Here is a 27,494-nt window from a genome sequence, read left to right as displayed (position 1 = left end):
TCATCTGCAGTGGAAGTAACAATAAGAACAAGTCAACAAAAGCATCTAAACACTGAAACACAACTACCACATAAAATAAATTTGATTAAATAAAAGAAATTTTGTTTAATTACCTGAGGACAACGGAGGTTCAGAAAACCCATCCAAAAACAATAGTTTTATGGCAATTGGCTTCACGATCATCATATGCCCTAGCCTTCAAGTTATCTATTTCCTCTATTCAAGATATACAAATTATTAAAATTTCATAAGGATTAATAAAGATACTCTATCCTGATCACATCTATTTGTTAAATTATATGGGATATGTTATTGTTAGTTATTTTCACTATCAATGAAAAAATAGAAAAGTTACTCTATGAAGCAGACTCTGAATATCATTTGGATTTGCCAATACACAATTAAGGAATCAACATCAGTGGCCTCAAAATGGCATTGCTCAACTTTAGAGCTATTTGATCACCATTTTCGTATGGCTTCTGTATTTACTTGCTCCACCTAAATTATGAGCAAACAGGAAAATAGAACTACCTCAGTTGTTTTACACGAACCTTTTAACCAATAGAAAAAGGGTCAGAATTGGCAAAATGAATAGAATCAATTCATCTAAACTTACCATGTCCAGTTGCGCCATGGCTCGACATGTAAGAAACATAAAATACTGTAAAGGTCTTCCAAATTATTCTGCATCAATAAGTAATTATTACAATTAGCGTAAACAATAACAGTGATCTCAATTATAGATTTTTCTGTGAAGTGAATGAACAGAAGAATAGCATGCAATTTTTGCGACATACCTGAAGAGGAGTACCAGTAAGACACCACCTACGATGTGCTGAAAAAGTAAAGGCAGCCTGTACACCGAGAGTCTTCCAAGATTTTATGGTGTGTGCCTCATCTAGAGTCCTTTTTTATCACTAGTGACTTCAATTGCTATTTTTCCCTTAGATAAAGATAGAATTTCCAAACTGCCACTGGTCATCTGCAATGCAATTATTGCCTTATGTTAACCTGTAAAGTTTTTGTTGTAGGTGCTATAGCTTTGCTTCATTAGATTGATCAAACCTCAACTCCAAATTGATCCAGAGATCCCTAGAAGTTTTTTAGTAGATCGCACTATTTGCGATCTTCTTTGATAGTGAATTAAAAATCCAAGATGTGATTATATCATTGCATCTGCTCTAGGCTTGAAAATCTAGAGAATCATCAAAAGGTGTAGCTTCAGATCCACTAATGAAACTCAACTTATTTTCAGCTGAAAGGGAAATCAAGACAAATTTCTTCCACCCCTAATAACCTTTTTCCATTGAAAAGGTTATTAATAAGTGTCATACCAAGTGTATTTGATGGATGATGGTGATAAGGAATCAATACATGTTGAGCTTTCCTGCAATAGTTGTTGTTGCAGCAGCTGTTGTTGAGTAGTCATTGCTCAAATAAGAAAGAGGAATAGATTTGTAACAAATCTGGAAGGGTTTTGATCACTACTCTGATACCATAAAGAATTTATTAAGAGATTTGTGAAAATTTTCTTGTTGTATATCATCGTACCATCTTCCATGTGAATATATATACAGGTATTAATTAGAATAATCAGAAAATAAATACTGTTAAATCTTATCCTACTTGTAAATCCAACACTGCAGGTTGTTGTTTCAGCTCATAAGTAAATTCACTACATTATCATTCACATCAATACAATACACAAATAAAGAAAAAAATGCACAGCTAACAATATCCCAAAACTAAAAAAAGAAAAATCCCTTAAAACTATAATTTTTATTTTTCTAGAAGAGAAAATGATGAGAGAGGACTACAAGGTGGGAAGTACAAACCTCATCAAGGTAATCACCTAACCAAGCTATTAATATTCGCCTTACATGCGCTCACCAAAAAGGTGAAAGTTAGCGTAGTAAAACAACCGAGCTATTAAGATTCATCTTATATGACCTCACAAACAAATGGGCGGTCAACTAACCGAGCTATTAAAATTCATCATATATCGAATATCCAACCAATCGAGCTATTAAGATTCATTTTAAAACCATGTACTTCCCCATAAAAATCAAAATTATAATGAACCAAAAGAAATTCACCTTCCAACCCAAAAGAGTAATAATGTTGAACACTAATAATACAACATAATGACACCAATCCGAGCTTCAAAATAAGACAAAAAAATACAGCAAAATTTTGTGTAAATGACAAGAATATGGAGTGAAATAAAATGGGTAAGCTTCAAATTTATCAGGAATCAGATAAAGATTGAAACTTTATTGGGTAAAGTGTCAAAATCAACTCATTATGATCATTCATTCATTTAGTTTTGCTATATATGCACACAAATAATGGCTCTTGTAACCTTGAGCTTCCATTCCCCTCTCCAACTATTGAACTAATATCAGTAGCAAATTGATACATCAATGATGTTGGGTGTATTTATGCACTCTAGCATTACTATTCTAGCCTTTTTAGCCTTGTTTTGAGGTTGATTCTTATTCTATATGTGTTGATAATGATATAAATGAGAATTTATGTGTCCAAGTATGTGTTTACAACGTTTAATGGTGTTTTCACATGAGTTTTGATTCAATTTAAGCATTTAGAGTTTAACCGAGAAAACTAGTGTAACTAGCTTGAGCTAGGTGTTTTTCTAGTGTATTGTGTTGAGTTCTAATGTGTTTTAATGAGTTAATAAGGTTTTTATTATGTATTTATATGTAAAATAACTTATTTACAATGTTCAAGGGTCAATTGAATCAAGAAAAGAGTCAAAACAATAAGTTAAAGCTCAATGTAAATTTAGCCTACGCTTAGCTCGTGTTTCTAGTTCATCGTTGAGGATGTTGTGTTGTTTTGATCTCTACATTTTTGTGTTTAATTCTATGGTATGCTTGTTGAATAGGTTATGATGATATATGAAGGATATACAAGCTTCAAATCAAGTGGAAACAACTCAAAAAGGCTCGTAAATGACCACGGAAGAACAAGACTCAAGCTGGGCGCAATTTGGACTCCTGAAATGTATGTTACGCCTGTCACCAGTAGGAGTGTCTAATTGACGGTTTCAAAACGTCATTGGATTCAGAATAGGACTAAGTTTTTGACCATATGGCACATGTAGCTTATATCGGAGTTTAAGGAGGCCCCATGTCACGTTGAAATCGCCACGAGCTACTGGAATTAGACAGATTTTTTGACAATTGTGAATTGAAATGTCACCGCATCGTGCCGATGCCCAAAATGGGGATAATTCTTCCCATCTAAAATAAAACAACGTGAAAACCCAATCAAAGTCAGTTGATGAACAAAAAAATACAAAAATAAACAAAAAAATACCTCTAACTAATTTATCTTATCCTAACAACTTACCCAGTCAAAATCTTCCACCTCCCTACCCACTCATATTTTTTATCCCTTGGAGAAGAAAACAACAAAAACACACAGGGACCACATATATACATATACAGAGATCACACCATAAAGGGGGGGACCATTTTTTTCATTTTCAACATACACACAGACCCTCATTTTTCTTCTTTTCTTCTTCACTCACAATCTCACACACAGGGAAATTTCCATAGGAACACACACTCCTCACCAATGAGCCATGCCATTTTTCTGAAGAACGCACACCACCACCACACACTCATGGATATACTTCATTAACACCAGGTACGCAAAACTATACACACACGATATCACTCACAAACAATCGATTGAGAGAGGTAAGAAGAGAGAAAAACAAACAGAGAAAGAAAGTTGAGATCGAAGCAGCCAACAAATCAGGGAGAGAGAGAGAAATCTGGCAAAACCCACAGAAAAAGTTTTATCAACTTTACTCCGATCGAAATCACGTCGTAAGGCTATTCTCCCCTTCGTTTTCTAGCTCAAATCTCATCGAAATTCCATTCATAGCTCAAACGGATACAAAAATCTCATTCTAGATTCCATTTGGTCAGATTTGATTCAGTTTTGGGTTCGAGTTAAGGTCGTTGTTGGTTCGAGATTGGCGTGGTTCCGGTCGATGCTCTTTTTATGAACTCATGAGATTGGTAAAGGAATTTGGTTGATTGAGGAAACATTCGAGGTCCAATTTTCATCTCTTTTTTTATAATTTTGTCAATCTTATATGAGTAATGATGTGAATTGTTGATATGTTTTGATTGTGCATTTTTGAGCAATTTTGATTGTCACGGTGGTGATTTTGATTGGTTGATTTCATATTAATGTTGATTATCCTTGGTTAAGAGTGAAATTGGGGTGGGAATCAAACAATTAATAAACATGAATGTGGGTTTATGTCGATTTGTTGTTGGTTGTTTAAATTGAAATGAATGTTAATTATGTTGATCTCGATAGTAGCATGTTTTAGGTTCAGGGTAGGCAAACTTAGGACTCGTGGTTTTGTTGAATGTTTGAAACTGTGTTGAATGGTTTGGTTTCTTATTTTGAAAGAAATGTATTCATTTAACCAGGGAATGCCCCAAGGTCACATTCTACTTATTCACCGGGGAATGCCCCGTCATATCATGTTCACAAAGGGGGTTCGTGATGAAGGCCCGAGGAACGGGTAAACCATTAAATTATGAGTCTAGGATTAGTTTAGAATAGGATTTATATTTTCATATTTTTCTATTTTTTGGGATGTATAACTCGGAGATTATTTTGGTTTTGAATTTTGTATGCTTGAATGATTGTTTTGCGTGTATTTTTATGGTTTATATATTCATAGTGCCAAATTAGTCGATACACTCTGCCAAGCTACCGTGTTCAAACCACGAGATTGAGGGTTGCCTAACACCTTCCCCTCGGTTAATAGAACTCCTTAGCCAGAATCTCTGTTTGCAAACCAATTTTACAGAGTCAAATCATTTTGAAAAGGATTTTTCAAAGGTGACTTGGCACACCGGATTATGCCAAGTGGCGACTCTGAATAAAAAATGTAAATAATCCTTTTTCGAAACAAATTTTCATTTTTTTGTCACTTTAATAATAAAAACCCTTTTAAACCACAATACAATCTTTTGAGGGTGAAAAAAAGGGGTGTGACAGCTCTGGCGACTCTGCTGGGGATCTTTTCAGAATTTGGTCTTATTTTTGGAGTCGTATCGGCTTTGTTTGGGATTATGGGTGTATAAACGTTGTTTTTTATTATTGTTTGTGGTATTGTTATCACTGTTGTGCGATTTTGTGCTCTTTGTGTATAATATTTATCCTATATGTTACCGTTTTTATATCTGACATCATGTATCTACCCCCAGGCCTTCTTCTTGCAACAAGTCCGTAGTACACGTGTTATACACGACCTCTTGTTGAGTCACCCTTATTTTAGGGGGGAGCCGTCGGCGTTATGGAGTAGGTGGAAAGTAAAGCAGCCACTATCGATCATACGCTCCCCCGAACAGCCTTGTTAGTGAACCACAACGTAGGTCAGCCTTTAGGTCATGCTTATGTGCATCATACTGAGACCTAGCGGGACCCACATGGCCCTTTGTAGGAGACTCACCTCTAAAGCATCCCTAAGTGCTAACTGTTGCATCTTTAAGGGTAACGTGGTCATTTGACGGACTGATTTGGAAAAAAATATTTGTTAGGAGTAAGGTGCGTAGGTAAAAAATGAAAAAGAAAAAAAAAGGAAAAAAATAGAAAAAGTGAGTCGAAAAGAATGAATCAAAAAGACTTTCGTAATTTTTAGAGTTTTTTATGGCTTTTATTTTTCACAATTCGAAAATTCAAAAGTACTTTTTTACCTTTCGCACTCATTTTCTCAAAAACATCAAAAAGATTTTCCTTTGTCTCGTTTAGCATGCATTCACAATTCAAAAACTTCAAAAGGATTTTTTTCATTCATAGGATGTGTTTATAAAAGAAAAATGCAAAAAAAAAATGTTAGAAATTTTTTACATTTCGTATAACGAAAATACCATAAAAGATTTTTCTTTCATAGTTGTTGATGTCATTTTTCTGTGAAGTATCAAAATGAAAACTCAAAAGATTTTATTAACATGGTTCATCGTCTTTCTTTGGTCATGTCTCTTAAGTCAGGGTCTAGCCTGTTATTTAATAATTAATTGTCCAATCTGGATGAACTACGCACCCCTGATTCTCCTCTTTCGGGAGTGAGATATGTAGGCTGCCTATTGTTGGTTTGAGGATCTTATTTGAAAAATCCAAAAATATTTCTTCACTCTCCATTTAGGGTAGGCGTTTCATATACGTCTTTAAAAGAAAACTACAAAAAGATTTTCCTTTAATAGGTTCAAGTTTCATTTTCACATAAAATTCAAAAATCGAAAACCCAAAAAGATTTTTCTTTGGTAATCACAGGTTTCATTTTGTATAGAGATTTAAACCTAAAAAAAAATGCAAAGCGATTTTCGTTAATTCTTTTGACACTTTGTTTCAAGAAAGAAAAAAGAGTTTAATTGGCCATTTTGGCAAAACTTCACGAACTACGCACACCTGAGTCTCCCCTTTCGGGGGTGAGATATGTAGGCGCCCTTCTAGGGTTCAGTGATTTTTTTTCAAGAAAAAAAAGAAAAAGAGGTTTTGAAAAATTATTGAACTCTAACGCATTTGCTATCTCTTGTCTAGTTAGTTTAAGGTGGTTGGTTTGTGGCATTTTGGCTGGTCCTCCATATTGCTCCAAGTAACAGAGAAAGTTATAGTCAACAAGGATACCGAGTTTGTTGTCATTAATTAGATAGGGAGTTTGGGGAATGAGAATGTAGGAGCTAATGAAGAGATTCAGAAATTGAGGCAGCAAATGATAGAAATGCATCGAGCTTGGGCTAAGGGGTTGCCGCTCCTCCATTTTCTGCAGATAATCTGGAATATCTTTCTAATTTGCCTCCAGTGTCATATGCACAATTTCCTATTTTCGTCGACACGCCACAACATGTATCAGGACCTACTTCGGGGCAACAGTATCCAAACACTTCTAATATTCATTTCCTCACTCCTCAATATAAGATTACCACATGCTTGGCTCTTCCTGCTATTCATGCTTTTGCAGCCCCACTCCCGTCTGAAGCTCATTATTTTAATGTCAATCCAATGGTTGTGATTCCTCACTCTACAAGCGACCCTGTATTGAATATTTTTAGTGATCAGCATTACGCTCCCGAGCCCACATTTAAGTCGACTGGTCCTTTCGATTGCCCTCAACCGCTTGAATTTTCTCCTAACACTGAGAATCCTATTATGACAGAAGAACAAGAAGAAATAACCAAAAAATTGAGAAATTTGGAACTAACTATGAAAAACTTGCAAGGACTTGGGGGGTACAAAAGTGTCTCATATAATGATCTGTGCATGTTTTCAGGTGTACATCTTTCTCTTGGTTTTAAAATGCCGAAGTTTAAGAAGTATGATGGACATAGAGATCTTGTAGCACATTTGAGACGCTATATCAACCAGCTAAGGGGTGCTGGAGGGAAGGAAGAATTACTCATGGCATATTTTGATAAGAGTCTTTCAGGTCTAGCTTCAGAATGGTTTGTTGACCAAGACATCGACAAGTGAAATAGCTGGGATGACCTAGATAATGAATTCATGCAACAATTTCAATACAATATGGAGTTGATTCCTGACGAGAAATCTTTAACTAATATGAAGAAAAAGAGTACTAAAACTTTCAGAGAGTATGCGATTAGATGGCGTGAACAAGCTGCTAGGGTAAAACCACCAATGAAAGAAAGTAAGATAGTGGAGGCATTTATTCAAGCGTAGGATAAAACATATTATCAACACTTTTTACCTACATTAGGCAAGCCATTTATTGAGGTCCTCAAAATGAGGGAGATGATAGAGGATAGAATTAAAACTGGTCGCATTGTGAGCTTTGCAACATTGAAAGCGACTACTCAAGTAATTCAAAAAGTTCGGGAAGTGTGGGAGGAAAGAATAATGAGGAACATACATCTGCCATTACAATTGGACAACAGGCATGGGCAAGAGGACCATACCATCATTACCCACGGGCTCAAACCCAAGTTTATGCCCAAGCTCTACAGAATCTTTACCAAAATCTATTATATCTCATTCCCCCACCTCCATATCAAGTGTATAATGCGTAACCTTATGTTCAACCTCCATCTTACGCATACTGGCATGTGCCAACTCTGCCGAGTCATCCTCTAACACCACATATATATCGAAGCCCTTCTAGGCCTGGTTTTCAATTTAAGCCAAATAATAAAATGAGGCAGAAGTCGAGGGATAGCTTTACAGCCATTGGAGAGTCGTATGCAAGTTTATTCCAGAGATTGGTACAGTAGGGCATGATCACTGCTCTCCTTGGGTATACTCCTGACCCATATTTAAGAAGTTTTGATCCTAATATACGATGTACATATCATTCCGATGTTTAGGGTCACAGTATTAAAGATTGTCAAGATGATTCAAGATAAATCAATCATGGTGTAGAACATTGACAGTGAGAAAAGCTCTAGTCATGCTGATATGCAAACCAGTGGCTAAGATGTCAGGCTGAGCAATTGAGAAGTCACCCCTCTCCTTATTAGTAAGGGGTTTGGTAGCTTGTTTTGTTTTATTTTCTGTTCTCTAAATTATTTTAGGGTTGTAGTTTGGGATCTGTCTTATTTTGTCCTTTTGTTTTTTATGTTCAAATCCTTCTATCTTTTGTTTTGACTAAATGAAGTGTCTCATTTTCCTTTGTGTTTTAAATATGTGTTGTTTGTTTTTTTCTTTACATAGTACATTTTGTGTTAACTCTAGTGATATGACATGCTAGTGAAATTTTTAGCCAGATCTTAAAATCCAGTTTAAGCATGAACATTGAATCCAAGGGTTAAAGTTAGAAAAGGAGAGCATATGAGAAAATAGATAGAGTGCTGAGATATTTGGTGACAAGTTAAGGCAATTATTTTGAGAATCACAAGAACAACTTGGTCATCGATCGAAAGGCAAGTCCCAATTAGGTCAAATAGTGGACGTGTGATCGCTATATCAAGAGAAACAAAAAGATAAGCAGCTCCATGAAAGCATGAGTCATTTGATGTGAAGAATGTACAACAAAGATGGAGTTTATAGAAGAAGTAGTGACGCACAGACTTAATCTACTTAAAAAGATATCGCAAATGATCTTCATCTCTCACTTTCAATTGCATGTCATGTACTTGCATTCTCGAGGATTGATATGATAAAGGCATTTCATTTTTCTATCCAAACATTGTGTAATCCTTTGTTTACCCCATTTGAGCCTTAGTGTTATTTTCTTTCATACCCCTCTTTTGGAATCAAGATAGAGTAAGCAAAGTTCAAAGAATAGTGTCGAGTAAAAAGATAAAGTCAAAAAGTTACAAAAAAGGGACAAAAATGTTTCCAAAAAAAGAATGTCAAGAAAAATAAAGTTAGAAAAAAAGAATCATAAAGTGAAAAGAGCGAATAAAAGAAAGAAAAAAGAAAAATCAGATCAAAGCAAAAGAACAAGCTGCTAGAACTACGCATGACCTGATTCTCCTCTCTCGGGGTGAGATACGTAGGCTGTCCTACTAAGGGCTCGGTCCAACCAAATAAATAATTTAGAATCACCCAGTCAAAAGAAACTGGGGCATGATTTAATCCTCATTGTTTGAGTCGATTCCAAAAGTTGTAAGTCCTAACCCACTTCAAGTGTCATTTAGGCCTCATGCCATCCTTTCTTTCTAACCCTATCCAAAATCCAAGTTACAACCAAAGAAAAGACCTTCAGATCAATCTTTAGGGATGTTAAGGCAAAGCATGCAAGGGATATGATGATGTATTTGGGAACTACCTGTCTTCCTCAGCATAAGGAATCAAGAGAGAAATAAAAATGAGAGAGTCTTATTGGTAAAAACCCTCATGGGTACCGTAAGGCGATAGTAAGTTGAGAGAGATAAAAATGAGAGAGTCTTATTAGTGAAAACCCTCACGGGCACCGTGAGATTATTGTGAGTTGGGAGAAATGAGAATAAGAGAGTCTCATTAGTAAAAACCCTCACAGACACCATAAGACAATGGTGATCTGAGGGAAAGACCCTTCAAAGCGTCACTAGACGAATGAGGTCTGAATGCAATTGGCCTAAGGAAACAACTCAGTTTCAAGGCCATTAACTCAACAACAATTGGTAGAAAGTTTGGATGGAAAGATCAGGTAGCTTAATCCAAAATACATGGCATGATCATTAGAGTTGACTGTCATTTTTAGAAAATTTGTCATTTCTTTTTTTCAAATGGGGACACTCGTTCTCTTTTCTTTCTTCTCTTTATTTTATTTTGTTTTCTTGAGTCAGTGGTCTAAATAAAAGTCATTGTCATTTTTCTCTTGTTTTTGAGTCAAGTTCATATTAAAACAAGTGAGAAAAGATTTCAAACCTGGCTACCAGCTTCTTCAATTGCACAATGTGAGACAAAGTCAACATATGAAAGAGACATAATTGTGAGTTGAAGAAGGAATGCAGAAAGCTGTCAATAGACAAGCTTGGGAACTTATAAAAATACCAAGGTTTGAAGGATTTATCTGAGAAGCATGACAAAGCAGAGATACTGTGTTTATTTTGAAGTCACTCTTAATAATCTGAGTTTGGGTCAATGACACGACAAAGCAGGGGCAAGTGTCTGCAATCTGAAACAAAATGAAAGGAATGAACACTAGAGCAAATGCCTGGAAAGCCAAGTACTGCAAGCTACCTCTAAGTTTTTAACTGACAAATTTTCTTTGTTGAAATAGGGGCAGATTCACTTCACTTAATTTATCTTCCATTGGAAATGCACATCCGTGAGATTTTACTTTATGTTCAGGACCCTCCTGAAAAATAGGATTTTGTTTTCTGTTCAGGACCCTCCTGAAAAATGGGAGTTACTTTCTGTTCAGGACCCTCTTGAAAAATGGGATTTTACTTTATGTTCAGGACCCTCCTGAAAAATGAGACTTTACTTTATGTTCAGGACCCTCCTAAAAAATGGAATTTTACTTTATGTTCAGGACCCTCCTAAAAAATGGGATTTTACTTTCTGTTTAGGACTCTCCTGAAAAATGGGATTTTACTTTCTGCTCAGGACCCTCCTAAAAAATGAAATTTTACTTTACGTTCAGGACCCTCCTGAAAATGGGATTTTACTTTTTGTTCAGGACCCTCTTGAAAAATGGGATTTTTCTTTCTATTCAGGACCCTCCTGAAAAATGGGAGTTACTATCTGTTCAGGACCCTTCTGAAAAATGAGATTTTACTTTATGTTCAGGATCCTCCTTAAAAATAGGATTTTACTTTCTGATCTGGACCCTCCTGAAAAATGAGATTTTACTTTCTGTTTAGGACCCTCCTGAAAAATGAGATTTTACTTTGTGTTCAAAACCCTCTTGAAAAATGGGATTTTACTTTCTGTTCAGGACCCTCCTGAAAAATGGGATTTTACTTTCTGTTCAGGACCCTCCTGAAAAATGAGAGTTACGTTCTGTTCAGGACCCTCCTGAAAAATGAGATTTTACTTTCTGTTCAGGATTCTTTTGAAAAATAAGATTTTACTTTCTGTTCGGGTTCCTCCTAAAAAATGAGACCACGCTTTCAAAAATAAAATAATGCCTCATGATAAACCTTGTGTGGGAAATTCGAGCAACATTTGTAAGGAGACGCACTTTCTTATTTGGTAAATCCAGCAATATTTGTAAGGAAACACACTTTCCTATTTGGTAATTCAAGCGGTATTTGTAAGGAGATGCACTTCATTATGTGGGAAATGCAAGCAAACATTTGTAAGGAGATGCACTTCCTTGTTTGATAATTCAAGCAACATTTGTTAGGAGACGCACTTTCTTGTTTGGTAATTCGATTGGCACTCGTAAGGAGACGCACTTCCTTGTTCAGATAATTCCAACAACATTTGTAAGGAGACTCACTTTCTTGTTTTGCTAATTCCAATAATATTTGTAAGGAGACACACTTTCTTATTTTGGTAATTCAAGCGCTATCATAAGGAGACATACTTCCAAAGGAGACACTTCCTTGTTTGGTAATTTGATCAGCATTTGTAAGGAGACGCACTTCCTTATTCGGGTAATTCCAGCAACATTTGTAAGGAGACGCACTTCCTTGTTCGGGTAATTCAAGCAATATTTGTAAGGAGACGCACTTCCTTGTTGAGTAATTCAAGCAACATTTTTAAGGAGACGCACTTTCTTGTTTGGTAATTCAAGCAACATCTGTAAGGAGACGCACTTCCTTGTTGGGTAATTCAAGTGACATTTGTAAGGAGATGCACTTCATTGTTTGGGTAATTCAAACGACATTTGATAAGGAGATGCACTTCCTTGTTTGGGGTAATTCAAGCAACATTTGTAAGGAGACACACTTCCTGGATTGGGTAATTCAAGAAACATATGTAAGGAGACGCACTTCCTTATTTGAGTTATTCAAGAGGCATTGATAAGGAAATGCACTTCCTTATTTTGATAATTCAAGCAACATTGGTATGGAGATGCACTTCCTTGATTGGGTAATTCGAATTTTGCTTTTTAGGTGATGCACTTTCGAACTTAAGTCTTGATTCCTAGAAGATGAACTTTCTAGTCGAGTTATTGCACTTAATCCTTAGGAGACGCACTTCCTTGCTATTTTTCATTTTTCAGGTGACACACTTTTAACTTAAACTTGTATCTCTAGAAGACACATTTTCTAGTTAGAATCCCTCACTTTAATTCTTAGGAGACGCACTTCCTAGTCTTGCTTATTCAATTGTACTCTCAAGAGATGCATTTCTTGGTCAGAGTCTTGATTCATTATTGCAACATGCAAGTAGGTATGATGTGACTTTTCCAAAAGTCTTCTGATGATAAACTGGGGCAAAAATTCAATTTCTGTTTTTGAAACTTGATTTTCTGGCAAATAAACAGAATTTCTCTTTATAATAATATTTGTTTGGGATAATTTTCTTTTTAGTTTTGATGTAATTTCAGGAGCTTGCCCGAAGCACAGGGCGAATAAATGAAAAACTAAGCAACAAGGTGAAAAAATTGAAAGTTAAACAGATTGAAAAATAGCAAGTCAGGAGCCCGCCTGCAGAACAGGGTAAAGAAGTTGAAAGCATAGCAATAAGTTGATGAAATAGCAAGTCAGGAACCCGCCTGGACAACAGGGTGAAGAAATTGAAAGGCAAGCAACAAGTTAAAGAAATAGCAAGTCAAGAGCCCGCCTGAAGAATAGGGTGATGAAACTCAAGTCAAGAGTCCAAAAGAAGTTGTATAGATAGGATTTTTGTAATTTCATTTATGATTTAACTTGTAATTTTCATTTTTAATGTAATGACAGAGCCGTGGACCGGAACCTCGATGGAACCTCACTCGACTCTTCAACTCGGTATAGTCCATCTCTTTCCAATATTTTGAAATACCCGTGACTTGATTCTCTCATAACTTGGGTAGGTAGGATATCTTAAGTCAAGATTCAGTTGTCCTACTTCCTTCTATTTCTTTCTTTGAATAATGGTCGGGTCAAAATTTGGTCATCTACTTCTTTGTCTGAAAACAATTCGTGTTTATATTCAAAGGGGGCATGATGTAGACACCTAATTTTATCCCTCCCAAAGTCTAATTTTATTCATTTTTAGTCCACTTTACCATGTGTCCAACCCCATGTTATTATATCCCACAAAAATACAAAAATAAACAAAAAAATACCTCTAACTAATTTTTCTTATCCTAACAACCTACCCAATCAAAATCTTCCACCTCCCTACCCACTCACATTTTTTATCCCTTGGAGAAGAAAACAACAAAAACATACAGGGACCACATATATACATATATAGAGATCACACCATAAAGGGGGGGACCATTTTTTTTCATTTTCAACATACACACAGACCCCCATTTTTCTTTTTTTCTTCTTCACTCACAATCTCACACATAGGGAAATTTCCATAGGAATACACACTCCTCACCAATGAGCGACGCTATTTTTCTGAAGAACGCACACCACCACACACTCATGGATATAGTCCATTAACACTAGGTACGCATAGCTCTACACACACGACATCACTCACATACAACTGATTGAGAGAGCTAAGAAGAGAGAAAAACAAACAGAGAGAGAAGGTTGACATCAAATCAGCCAACAAATCAGGGAGAGAGAGAGAAATCCAGCAAAACCCACAGAAAAAGCATCATTAGCTTCACTCTGATCAAACTCACGTTGGAAGGCCATTCTCCCCTTCGTTTTCTAGTTCAAATCTTATCGAAATTCCATCCGTAGCTCAAACGGATACAAAAATCTCGTTCTAGATTCCATTTTTTGGTCAGATTCAATTCAGTTTTGGGTTCGAGTTGAGGTCGTTGTTGGTTCGATATTGGCGTAGTTACGGTCGATGCTCTTTTTATGAACTCGTGATATTGCTAAAGGAATTTGGTTGATTGAGGCAATATTTGAGGTCCAATTTTCATATCTTTCTTTATAATTTTGTCAATCTTATATGAGTGATGGTGTGAATTATTGATATGTTTTGATTGTGTGTTTTTTAGAAATTTTGATTGTCACGGTGGTGATTTTGATTGGTTGATTTCATATTAATGTTGATTATCCTTGGTTAAGAGTGAAATTGGGGCGAGAATCGAAGAATTAATAAACATGAATGTGGGTTTATGTCGATTTGTTATTGGTTGTTTAAATTGAAATGAATTTTAATTATGTTGATCTCGATAGTAGCATGTTTTAGGTTCAGAGTAGGCAAACTTAGGACTCGTGGTTTTTTTGAATGTTTGAAATTGTGTTGAATGGTTTGGTTTCTCATTTTGAAAGAAATGTATTCATTTAACCGGGGAATGCCCCGAGGTCACATTGTACTTATTCACCGAGGAATGTCCCATCATATTATGTTCACAAAGGGTGTTCGTGAAGAAGGCCCGAGGCACGGGTAAACCATTAAATCATGAGTCTAGGATTAGTTTAGAATAGGATTTATATTTCCGTATTTTTCTATTTTTTGGGATGTATAACTCGGACATTATTTTGGTTTTGAACTTTGTTTGCTTGAATGATTGTTTTGCATGTATTTGCGTGGTTTATATATTCGTAGTGCCAAATTAGCCGATCCACTCCGCCAAGCGACCATGGTCAAACCACGGGATCGAGGGGTGCCTAACACCTTTCCCTCAGTTAATAGAATTCCTTAGCCGGAATCTCTGTTCGCAAACCAATTTTACAGAGTCAAATCATTTTGAAAAGGATTTTTCAAAGGTGACTTGGCACACCAGATTATGCCAAGTGGCGACTCTGAATAAAAAATGTAAATAATCCTTTTTCGAAATAAATTTTCATTTTTTTTGTCACTTTAATAATAAAAACCCTTTCAAACCACAATACAATCTTTTGAGAGTGAAAAAAAGGGGTGTGACATATACAATATATATAACGTCCCAAACTCCATTTTATACATCTTGGGACATCTTGGAACATCCTAGATCACTTGGGACATCATTGGAGGCTACCACAACTTCTTTTTAGGTCTTATCATTCTTTAATTTAGTTTTTTTATGGTTTGTATCATCATTCCAAGGGATTCGATGATGAATATTTCCATTCAAGGCTAAACCCTCCTTCCGAGGTTAAATCCAAGAACATGAGTACTATTATTTTGGATTAATTTCAATTAATTTTTGCTTATCATATTTGATTTTTTGTTTATTCTTGTTTTAATTATTTTAAGGATTCGCGACCCTTAGAATACATATATTGTCAATTTTTTTATCTCGGGAGAGGGAATGGGGAGATAGAACATGGGAATAAACAAAGTTTGGGATTTTATTTTTTTATAAAATAAAGAATTAAACTTAGCGTCTAGGACAGGGATGTACTTAGATGTCTTACTTGTTTCATACGTAGGATGATAGCTTTAATTAACTTAATTGGATTATTACATTCCCGCTCAGTGATGTAGTTGTAATATTCACATTAGGTAAAAGATTAGAGATTGAAAAATCATGATCATGCAATTAACCCTACGAATCAACAACCAAGATAAGCAAGTTAACGAAGGAAATTCAATAAAATTGTATGATTGTTCGAAGTGCTTTAACCCTGAGCTTTTCTCCATTGATTGTCCCAAGTTTTATGCTTTATAATTTTATTTTTAATTTACAAAATTACAAACTCTTTTCTTGTTTATTTTTTCTCAATTAGTTATACTAGAATTAGATAGGCGGCGAACACAAGTCCTTGTGAGATTGATACCCGGGCTTCCTTGAAGCCACTTTACTACTTGATAAGACCACGTAAACTTGTGTGTGCGCTTGGACGCTATCAAGTTTTTGGCACCGTTGTCAAGGACTTGTTATTTAGCAATTGTTTATTTTAGTTTTACTTTTAGATTTATTTGGTGTTTTTTACGCTTGGTCTAGGTTTTGTTTTTGCAGGAAACAAGTTTCAAAGTTTATAAGCTGGCAAGGGATCGAGAGTTGGTAGAACCAAGCCTGGAACCCGAGCAACTTTATCATCAATGTAGGAGATAAGTAATCCTTCTCTCCAGAATTTTGCAAATCCAAGAAGGCCAAGAGAATACTGTTCATATGGCTGAACAACAAGTAGTTGGTAAGAAGGTTAGGGAAGTGGCAGTCCCACTTCCAACGAACTTGACTTCCCCAATTCAAAGATCGGCAGCTAGGGGGAATTTTGAGTTGAAATACAATATGGTCCAGCTTCTTATTAGCAGTGGAAAGTTTGCAGGGCTTTCACACAAGGAACCACAAGTCCACTTGTAGACCTTTATTGAGCTTACAGATACATTCACTCCAATCGGGGTAACTCCAGATTATGTGAGGCTAACACTCTTCCCATATTTACTTATTAGGGAAGCTAAAAAGTGGTTGAATGCAGAGCCGGCCAGTTCAATCACAACTTGGGATGACTTAGCCAGAAGGTTCCTCGTCAAATTTTTTTCATCAAGCAAGAATGTGAGACTTTACAGTGAGATAGTGAGCTTCAAACAGAATCCTAATGAAAACATCTATCATGATTGAGAATGTTTCAAGGTTCTTCTTTGATATTATCCACATCACCAATAGTCTAATGAGGTACTTGCTCATTATTTTGTAGAAGCTCTTGATCACAATACAAAGATTTTACTAGATTCAGCCGTAGGTGGTCAAGCATTGGAGCTAACTTATGATGAGCTGTACACATTACTGAACCACATAGCACAATGAAATCCAGAGTGGCATTCAGATTCTAGAAGTACCACGAAAAGAATTGTGGGAGTGTTAGAGGTGGACCAATTCACAACCTTATCAGCAGAGGTTTCTGCATTATAGAATTTGATCAACACAATATTTAGCAGCATAAAGTTGGGAGCAACACAACCTGCAGCCATAATTAATGCCATCCAATAAGCCGTAGGTTGGTGTGAGGTATACGGAAATAATGGCCATTCAACGGCCATGTATGCTTCAAATATGAAATATGTGATGTATGTAGGTAATGCTCAAAGGCCAAATTACAGTAATACCTATAACATAAAGTGGCAAGTGTATCCACCTAATCAACCATGGAAGCCCCACAGCCACAGGCCCAATCAAATCAGTCTACGAACAACATGGAAGAGATGTGTAACAAATCTTAGCGGGTAAAACATAATTGATTACGGATGTGAACAGTCAAAGGGCAGAATTATAGAATCAAAAAGTGGCCCAGAGAAATTTAGAGTTGCAGGTTAGGCAGATACAACAAGTGTTAAATACCAGACCACAAAGTGGTTTGCTAACTGATACAGAAAATCCAAAACAAGTCATGGCAATCACCTTAAAAAGTGGTAAGGAGCTTCATGAAGAACCTCTCAAGGCAATAAAGGAGGTAGATGCTGAGGTGGTGACCCAACAGGTAAATGACAGAGTTGCTAAAAATTCAAAGAAGTCTGAGTACTTGAAGGAAAAAGTTGTTAAACCAGAGAAGAAAAAGACACTGTTATTGCCCCTCCCTCAAAAGTACATAAAAGCAAAGGAGGATGCATTGTTTAAAAAGTTCATTGACATATTTAGAGAGTTGCATATTAATTTACCTTTGCTATATATTCTGCAGAGTATGCCTAAGTATGCAAAGTACTTGAGGGATGTGGTGGCGAAGAAGGTGAATAGCAAGATATGGGAGCTATAACACTCACTGAAGAGTGTAGTACGGTAATGGCACAAAAAATCCCCAAGAAATTGAAAAATCAAGGGAAGTTTGCTATCCCTATTCAAATTGGGGGAAAAGAAGTCCATGCATTGAGTGACTTAGGGGCAAGCATAAATTTAGTAACCCTATCATTCATTAGAAAATTAGGCTTGGGAGAGCCTAAAGTGACACGAGTGGTGATGCAGCTAGCAGATGGATCTATAACATATTCGTATGGAATCATTGAGGATGTCCTCATAAAGGTTGGTAAATTTGTTATTCCTGCTGACTTTTTTATTCTTGATTTTATGGCAGATGAACAGGTACCAATTATTTTGGGGCATCCATTCTTAGAAATTAGAGGGTCTTTAATTGATGTTAGAGAAGGAACACTCAAGATAAGGGTAGATGATGAAGAGGTGGTATTTGATATTTACAAGACCTTCATTGAAAATCTCTTATATAAAGATTTATGCATGATCAATGTGTTTTAAAGGGATAAGTGTGGGGTGCCTAAGCCACTAAAGACCTCTTCCAAATACCTGATTGAGCTGCCTAAGATGAAATCACCAATTCCCAACATGTTAAAAGGTAAAAGAGATTTGAAACGAATGAAAAAATGGCTCCTAAAAGGGAGTAAAAGGGTAAAGGAATATGGTTGAGATGATATGGGTCGTGCCATGACACTAAATTAGGAGCTTCTTGGGAGGCAAACCAAGTTAATTAAGTATGTTTTATTTTCATTTTTTTAGTTTTTATTTCACGTAGTTTTTGTTTTTGGTTGAGTCACGGGTTCATAGAAAGTCTGAGTACCATAAAATTAAGCTTGAAGCATGGCAAAGATTGAGTGTGGGGTCCCATGGATCCTATTTATGTGTGAAGATGCTACTATCTAGGCCTAGAGGACTCAAGGAGTATTTCTATCTTTTTACTTTTAAATTCACTTTGGGGACAAAGTAGATTTTTAAGTTTGGGGTGGGGAAATTTCCAAATTTTGGCTCAAATTAAAAAAATTTGGTGTAATATATTCTTTTTGGTGCTATTTTTTATTATATGATGCAAGTGGGTTTGTTGATAAAAGCATGTTGAATGAGTGAATTCCTACTTGTGAGACTCTTACGCTCAAGTTTGTGACTCTAGTTTTGTGGCTTAAATTTTAATTTATGCTACTATTGGTTGGGAGTCTATGATGATCCTATTGAGTTGAGCATGTGCCATGTGTGATGTGAGAATTTTTTCTTTGTATATTCCTTGTTACATATGATGTCTAGAACTTGCCCGGTGTGTGTGTGAAGTGAAATAAAGAATGTGGATTTAGGAGATGATATAGGCATTTCTTTGATAGCCTTGTTTTATACCTTCTAGTTATCTTACCCTTGTGCTTTATCCTAGTTAACCCCCATTGAGCCTTTAGCGTCTTCTTTGGAAACCTCATAAGTAGCCTAATCCTTCTGTGATAGATCATAATTTGATCCAAAAAGCTCTTAAGTGCTTTAATGAAAAATTGAATTAGTAAGTAGTTTGAGAAATTCAAGAATGAAAAGGTAAACTTAATGCCCCAAGTCAATAGTTATTGGTGTATAATTAATGTGTGGTGGATGGTTGTGATATAATTTATGCTAAAAATATTGCCATGATTGTGAAAAAGGAGAAAAAATTGATTCTTGTGGTAGTAAACTATGTGTCCACTAAGTGTTTGTGAAAATGCTTAAAAGAGATGAGGAAAAACAAAAAGTATGGATGAATGAATAAGTGTAATTTGGTTTTTGGGGATTGATTGTAACTGTTTAATGTAGTGTATTAAAGAGCTTAGAGAGGTTAGTCACTATTCCTAAATAGTTCCTATCCATCTCTTAGCTTACATTACAACCCGAAAAAGATCAATTTGATCCTAAATTCAACATTCTAATATAAGTGGAGCACTACACTAAGGTCAAGCCTATGGTTCATTATTTGTAACTTGTGATTTCTTTGTGAGAGTGAGTGTAACTTGATTTGTATACCCATTGTGATAATTTGCATCATTGTGAGTAATTATGGGTAACTCTCTTGTGATGAGGGGCACATGTTTGATAAATATGGGTGATTCCTGTAATGTCTTTGATTGAGCAATATGCATGAGTTTGCCACTTTTGGAGTCCATTCTTGAGGCTAGGATGTTTTGGAAATAGGATTCTTGATCTTACAATTGTGTATAACATGCTTAATGTTGTAAACTTGCATACCGTGTAGTCATTGTAGTGCTGCTTGAAGGTATTGCATGTAGTACAAGTGTTGAGTTGCTTCAGCTCATGATGTTTATAGTTAAGATTTGTTCGAGGACGAACGAGGCTTTAAGTGTGGGGTGGTGATGTTGGGTGTATTTATGCACTCTAGCGTTACTATTCTAGCATTTTTAGCCTTATTTTGAGGATGATACTTATGCTATATATGTTTATAATGATATAAATGAACATTTATGTGTCCAAGTATGTGTTTACAATGTTTAATGGTGGTTTCACATGAGTTTTAATTCAATTTGAGCATTTAGAGTTCAACCGAGAAAACTAGTGTAACTAGCTTGAGCTAGGTGTTTTTCTAGTGTATTGTGTTGAGTTTTAATGAGTTACTAAGGTTATTATTATGTATTTATATGTAACAAAACTTAGTTACAATGTTCAAGGGTCAATTGAATCAAGAAAAGAGTCAAAACAATAAGTTAAAGCTCAATGTAAATTTAGCCTATGCTTAGCTCGTGTTTCTAGTTCATCGTTGAGGATGTTGTATTGTTTTGAGCTCTAAATTATTGTGTTTAATGCTATAGGATGATTTTTGAATGGATTATGCTGATATATGAAGGATATACAACCTTTAAATCAAGTGTAAACAACTCAAAAAGGCTCGTAAATGACCACAGAAGCACAAGACACAAGCTAGACACAATTTGGACCCCAAAAATATATGGGGCGCGTGTCACCAATAGGAGTGTCCAATTGAAGCGCTCAATACATCACTTGATTTAGCAGAGGACCAAGTTTTTTACCGTATGGCGAGTGTAGCTTATATCGGAGTTTAAGGAGGCCCCATGACGCGTTGAAATCGCGATGAGCTACTGGAATTTGACAGATTTTTTGACAATTGTGAATTGGCATGTCACCGCATCGCGCCGATGCCGAAAATCAGGATAATTCTTCCCATCTGAAATAAAACAGCGTGAAAATCCAATCCAAGTTGGTTTATGGCTTGTATAGTATAAATATAACGTCCCAAACTCCGTTTTAATCATTTTGGGTCATCTTGGAACATCCTAGATCACTTGGGATATCATTAAAGGCTACCACAACTTATTTTTAGGTTTTCTCATTCTTTAATTTAGTTTTTTTATGGTTTGTATCATCATTCCAAGGGATTCGATGATGAATATTTCCATTTAAGGCTAAACCCTCCTTCCGGGGTTAAATCCAAGAACATGAGTACTATTATTTTGGATTAATTTTGATTAATCTTTGCTTATCATATTTGGTTTTTTGTTTATTCTTATTTTAATTATTTTAAGGATTCACGACCCTTAGAATACATATATTGTCAACCTTTTGATCTCGGGAGAGGAAATAGGGAGATAGAACATGGGAATAAACAAAGTTTGGGTTTTTATTCTTTTATAAAATAAAGAATTAAACTTAGCGTCTAGGACAGTGATGTACTTAGATACCTTAGTTGATTCATACGTAGGATGATAGCTTTAGTTAACTTAATTGGATTATTACATCCCCGCTCAATGAGGTAGTTGTGATATCCACATTAGGTAAAAGATTAGAGGTTGGAAAACCATCATAATGCAATTAACCCTATGAATCAACAGCCAAGATAAGCTAGTTAACGAAGAAAATTCAATAAAATAGTATGATTGTTTGAAGTGCTTTAACCCTGAGCTTTTCTCCATTAATTGTCTCGAGACTTTTATTTTTATGTTTTATAATTTTATTTTTAATTTACAAAATTACAAACTCTTTTCTTGTTTATTTTTCTCCATTAGTTAGACTAGAATTAGATGGGCAGCGAACGCAAGTCCCTGTGAGATCGACACTCGGGCTTTCCTGAAGCCACTTTACTACTTGATAAGACCATGTACACCTGTGTGTGCGCTTGGGCACTGTCAATCAACCTTGAGTTGCTATTAAGTAAAATCATGGTTTAATTTGATCTATGCTCTAGCTTAAGAGCGCAACTGATGATATTTAGTTTAGATGATTTGTCCCTAGCATAAATTGTTCCTTTCTAATCTTGTATCATCCACTAACACACACAAGAATATGTACGTACTAAGGTTTTCCAAAGAATGAAAAAAAGAGGCACATATCAGAAGCCAAATTACCTGCTTTGACACTCTTCTTATGATTTCTTCATTTGTTAGAGGCATGTAAGGTTCGCCAGGCATAAGGATACATCTGAAGGCACCGACATAAGGAGAATAGATCAGAGAAGAATGAGATAACCAGAAGGGTCAAATCTAATTAGGATATTTAATGAGTTGTTGAGCAATTATCTCTGATAGTAAAGATAAAAACATAATTCCTTACTGAAGCAATGAGCATTGTCCCTCAATGTGATAATCTTTTAGAGATGCCAATGCAAGGTCTGGAAAACAAGAGAAATCTGCATTTGGCGTGTACAGGATATTCTCCAAACTGTAGCGCGCTTTAACTTCCTGAATTACAGAAAATTGTTATTTTAACACACAGATTAGTAGTTCTTTCATAATCTAAAATTTTCATATTGACAAATAGTTGCTTCTAATCCACAAATGTATCACCTTGAATGCTCCAAGTTCTGCAACTCTATAACCCAGCCATTGTATCATATTTGTACAGTAAGAACAGGCACTCCAACCAATTTGTAAATGTTATCAAAGAATTCCGATTCCATCCACGTCAGCGGTACCAATTTTTAATTCCAGGGACATCACATGCTACAATTAGATATCAGCCAAAGAAATTTCAGTTTCCTACTGTACAAAAGAAAGGAATTGAGGGAAGATACACGTCCAATCGTATAGTTGATTACCAACCAACAACGTAGGCATCATCTTTTACAATTTTCTTCCGAGTGGCCTATACATAGACACCATTAACCCTAATCAATTCATGAAATATTTGAGCATGATATGGTCCATTAGCTTGAATATTCATATCATGAATTTTATACAATCAACCAGTAGAGCTTGAATATTCATACCATGAATTTGTAAAAACTTGATGGATGAGTGTAATTGTTGGAGGTTGAAGAGAAAGAGATAGAAACATATAAGTGGGAGAAATAATAATGATGAAAGTTTCAAATGGGAGAAGTTACTGATTTTTTGGGGTGGGAGCTTGTGATAAATCAAAAATCATGATTTGGGGAGTAAATAGTGGAATGTTACTAGGTTGAGGAATCTAACAATATGTATCAAGAATAAACTAGTAAAAAGGGGATATTAGGCAATTTTATAAAGGGGATCTTTCAGAAATAGCAATACTTTATTGTAAAACTCACCTTTCATAGTCATATTTTACATAATTATCATTTATAGCGTTGTATTCAGTTTACGCCCACTGTATTCGATTTTATCAATAGTCTGTATTCATATAAGATATAAATACAGTACCTATTTAGACGCTATATTTGATTCACAGCCGATGTATTCAAGTTTACTCAGTGGTCTGTATTCATAAAAAACATATATGCACTACATATTTAGTCTCACCAAAAACACTACCATTTTTTTCTTTTTTATTTTTTTATATTTTTTTTGTGTTTTCCTCATTTTTTCTTCTTCTTTCTATTTTTTCCTATTTTTTGGTTTTTTCTCTCTTCTATCGCTAACTTCTATTTCTCTTTCTTCTTTTCTTTTCGTCTTTGATTTTTTATGTTTTTTGTTAACTTATTTTCTTTATATTTTTTGTTCTCTTTTATATTTTTTGTATTTTCAAAAAATATAACTACTCGAGCACAAGTCATGGATGATAACATAAATATCATAATTGTTTATCGTATTTATAGTCACACAGTCATTTATATTTTTGTATTCATTGATACAATTGTATTTGTATTTATATTTTAAAGTTCACACTTGTATTTATATTTAGCATTTGTATTTGTATTTTATATTTCACAGTTGTATTTGTATTTGTTAGTTCGCACTAACATTTTATATTTTATATAATTCGCACTTGTATTTTAAAGAACTGTTTTGTATCTGCATTTTATAATTGACTATATATTATATTAGATTATATTTGTACTGAAGTTTTATTGTGTTTGTACATTTAGATTATATTTGAATTTGTATTCTATTTTTGTCGATGTCTTCTTATTTTTTAAAGAACTATGTTGTATTTGCAAATTGATTGCATATTGTATTTATCCGTGATTGTGTACAATTTATCATTTATATTTGTATACAAATAGGTAAATGCATTAATTGTATTTTCTTGATTCTAAAATATATAAATATGTAATGTTTCATTTGATACAAATGTACCATTGTGTATTTGTATGTCAAAATTATCATTCGTATTTGTAAATAAGCAACCATCACTCGATACAAATACAATTACAAATAAATGAAATAAATGATTTTACAAATACAAATACAATATGTATTTGTACATATTATATTTGTATAAAAATTTATATTGTATTTATTTGTATCAATAAATACAATTCGTATCAATAAATACAAACAAGCATTCATAGAAAGAAAATCAATTGTTCCATTCAATAATTAAAAAATAAAAAGGATTGGTCGCATTCGTATTAATATTTTATAGTTCACACTTGTATTTGTATATTATAGTTCGCATTTGTATTTATATTTTACAGTTCAAACTTGTATTTGTATGTTATAGTTCACATTTGTATTTGTATGTTATAGTTCGCATTTGTATTTGTATTTTATAGTTCACACTTATATCTGTATGTCATGGTTCGTATTTATATTTGTATTTTATAGTTTGCACTTGTATTGGTATATTATAGTTCACATTTGTATTTGTATTTTATAGTTCACACTTGTATTTATGTTTGCTAGTTTGCACAAATGAAAAGAAAGAGAAAAAATGAAAAGGGAAAAAAAGAAGAAAAAATGAGAGAAAAAAGAAGGAGAAAAGATACTAAAAATGGAGAGTAATAGAAAATAGAGAAAAAAATAAAAAAGGAAGGAGAAAAAATGAAAAGGAAAAAAAGAAAAAGAAAAAAAGGTTAAAAAAGAAAGAGAAAAAAAAGAAAAAAACTGAAAAAAATAAAAAAAGGAGAGTAATAGAAAATAGAGAAAAAGAGAAAATACATGAGAGAAGCTATGAATTGCAATTAGGGATAATTAATAGGTAAGAGGGGGCTATGAATAGTAATTAATTGAAACTTAGACTAAATAGGGTAATTAGGAGTGTATGTTTGCTAAGTCATGTAGTTATTCCTTTTATAAAAGGTAAGAGATTTTATGTATTAATGAATTTTAAGTATATGGATATATGTATTTTTTCCTAAAATAAAAGATGGGTCATATTTCATTTTGGAGAGAGGACATGGGCTGGCCATTTTGAAAAGAAATAGCCAGTAATTTTAAAAGTTGGACATGGGGAGCCAGTCGGCCCATTTTAATACCAATAAATAGTCATTTGGCCCAAACCTTATACTCTTACAGAATAAAGAGTATTAAATACTCTTTCAACGGTTACTATTACATAACTTTCTCAAATCATCTTCTCTTTCACTCTATTATGCTTGATAAAAAAAATTCATCAACATTAGAAATTAAGTGTTGTTTCTTGTATCGTCTGGATATGAAACAAAAAATGAAAAGTAAAGGGAAGTTGAAATTAGCTGGTAAAGGGGATCAATTTTGACCCCAAATTTACTGTTAATGATGATGATTTTACAGAATCATCTCATATTTGGTTGCACTTGAAGGAAGGTCCTAGTCCTTCAAACTTGAAGAAGAAAAAATATGATAGAATGGGCTCCCAAAGTAAGATAAAATTCATGTCGAAAAGTCCAGGTTCTTCTCAGAAGATGACTCGGTCACAGAGTCAGAGACTTTTTGGTGCATGCAAAGATCAAGAAAAGGATCTTTCAAAAGGGAAGGAGAAAGTCAATGAATGTGTAGTTGTTACTGCGAAGAAAAAAAAGAAGCGAATTCGGAAAAAATTGGTGAAGATGATGGTGTATCGTCAAAGAAAAAGCGTAAAGTTTCTGATCAGCTCGGCAAACTAAGTTATAGTTTATCAGATGTTGAGGTATTCTATATTTTTTTACAACTGTAATGTATTATTTTGTATATGTGTGCAATGTGAGACGTTACTTTGTATGTTGTTGTTATTGTAGACGTTTTGTGCTATGTAATGTATAGTGTTAACCTATTTAGAAATATATGTTTTTTATAGGTTTGAGATTTTTCTGTTCGACCAAGTGATTATTACATGACTCATGTTAGTGTGCATACAAATTGCTTGATTGTGAATGAGCTGAAAGATAAGTTGACTAAGGTGCAACTCGATTTGTTTAGAAACACCTATTTTGCATATTTTTTAGATTTGTTGTCTATTTTCATTTAAAATCAGTTGATACATGCCATGTTGCTTAGGTAAGTATTGTCTACTCGAAATGATGGGATATGGATTAAAGTGAATGACACAAAGTTGCGATTTGGTCTATCAGAGTTTGTTGTTATAAACGGCTTAAAGTGTACAGGTGATGTTACACTGGTATGTAATTTGAGCCAGTCTAGTCGCCTTATGGACTTGTATTTTCCAAATCAATCCAAATTTACAAAGCTTGAGCTAAAAACTTTTTTCTTCGAAAAAAATGACAATTTGACGGGGACGCTTGCATATTGCCACTCTTTACTTCATTCATAGTTTTCTGTTTTCAATTACGTATGGTGACTTCATAAATAAGGATGCCTTTTTGTTGGTTGAGTCTGGTCAGTTTGAGATATTTTCCTGGGGAAAGTTGTGTTTTCGTACTATGTTGGATTCAATGAAGTACCAGGTTTATAAGCGAAAGTCTATGTATAGGTGTGGTGGTTTCCCTTTGTCATTCCAAAGTTGGTTTTATGAATTTTGTCCATATGCGGATAATAAACTAGTTGTTCGGGTGGGAGATAGTGTGCCCCGTATACTTAATTGGTCTGTGACTATAAGACCAAACTACATGAAGGTGAAGTTTGCTTTTAGTGTTATAAATTGCGAGAAGGCATTTATACCAAGTGTATTTATATATATGGTCTTTTGCTTATACTATTAATTTACTTTTTAAAACTTTTAAATTTTTGTTTGTATGTATAGGTAGTGTTAAACAATATTGAATCAACTTGTATTGAGAAGAGCATCTTCAATTGCCTTTTTTTTT

At 34.6% G+C, this 27,494-nt stretch overlaps 1 pseudogene; it reads right to left on the bottom strand.

The window, feature by feature from the left end:
- Window positions 1-23,045, bottom strand: LOC107854851 (annotated as a pseudogene).
- Between the last annotated feature and the right edge of the window lie 4,449 nt (window positions 23,046-27,494).

Source organism: Capsicum annuum, chromosome 9, assembly GCF_002878395.1.
Source record: "Capsicum annuum cultivar UCD-10X-F1 chromosome 9, UCD10Xv1.1, whole genome shotgun sequence".
NCBI classification, from domain to species: Eukaryota; Viridiplantae; Streptophyta; class Magnoliopsida; order Solanales; family Solanaceae; genus Capsicum; species Capsicum annuum.
The sequence above is the reverse complement of the archived record's forward strand: the minus strand, read 5'-3'. Positions and strand labels throughout refer to the sequence as shown.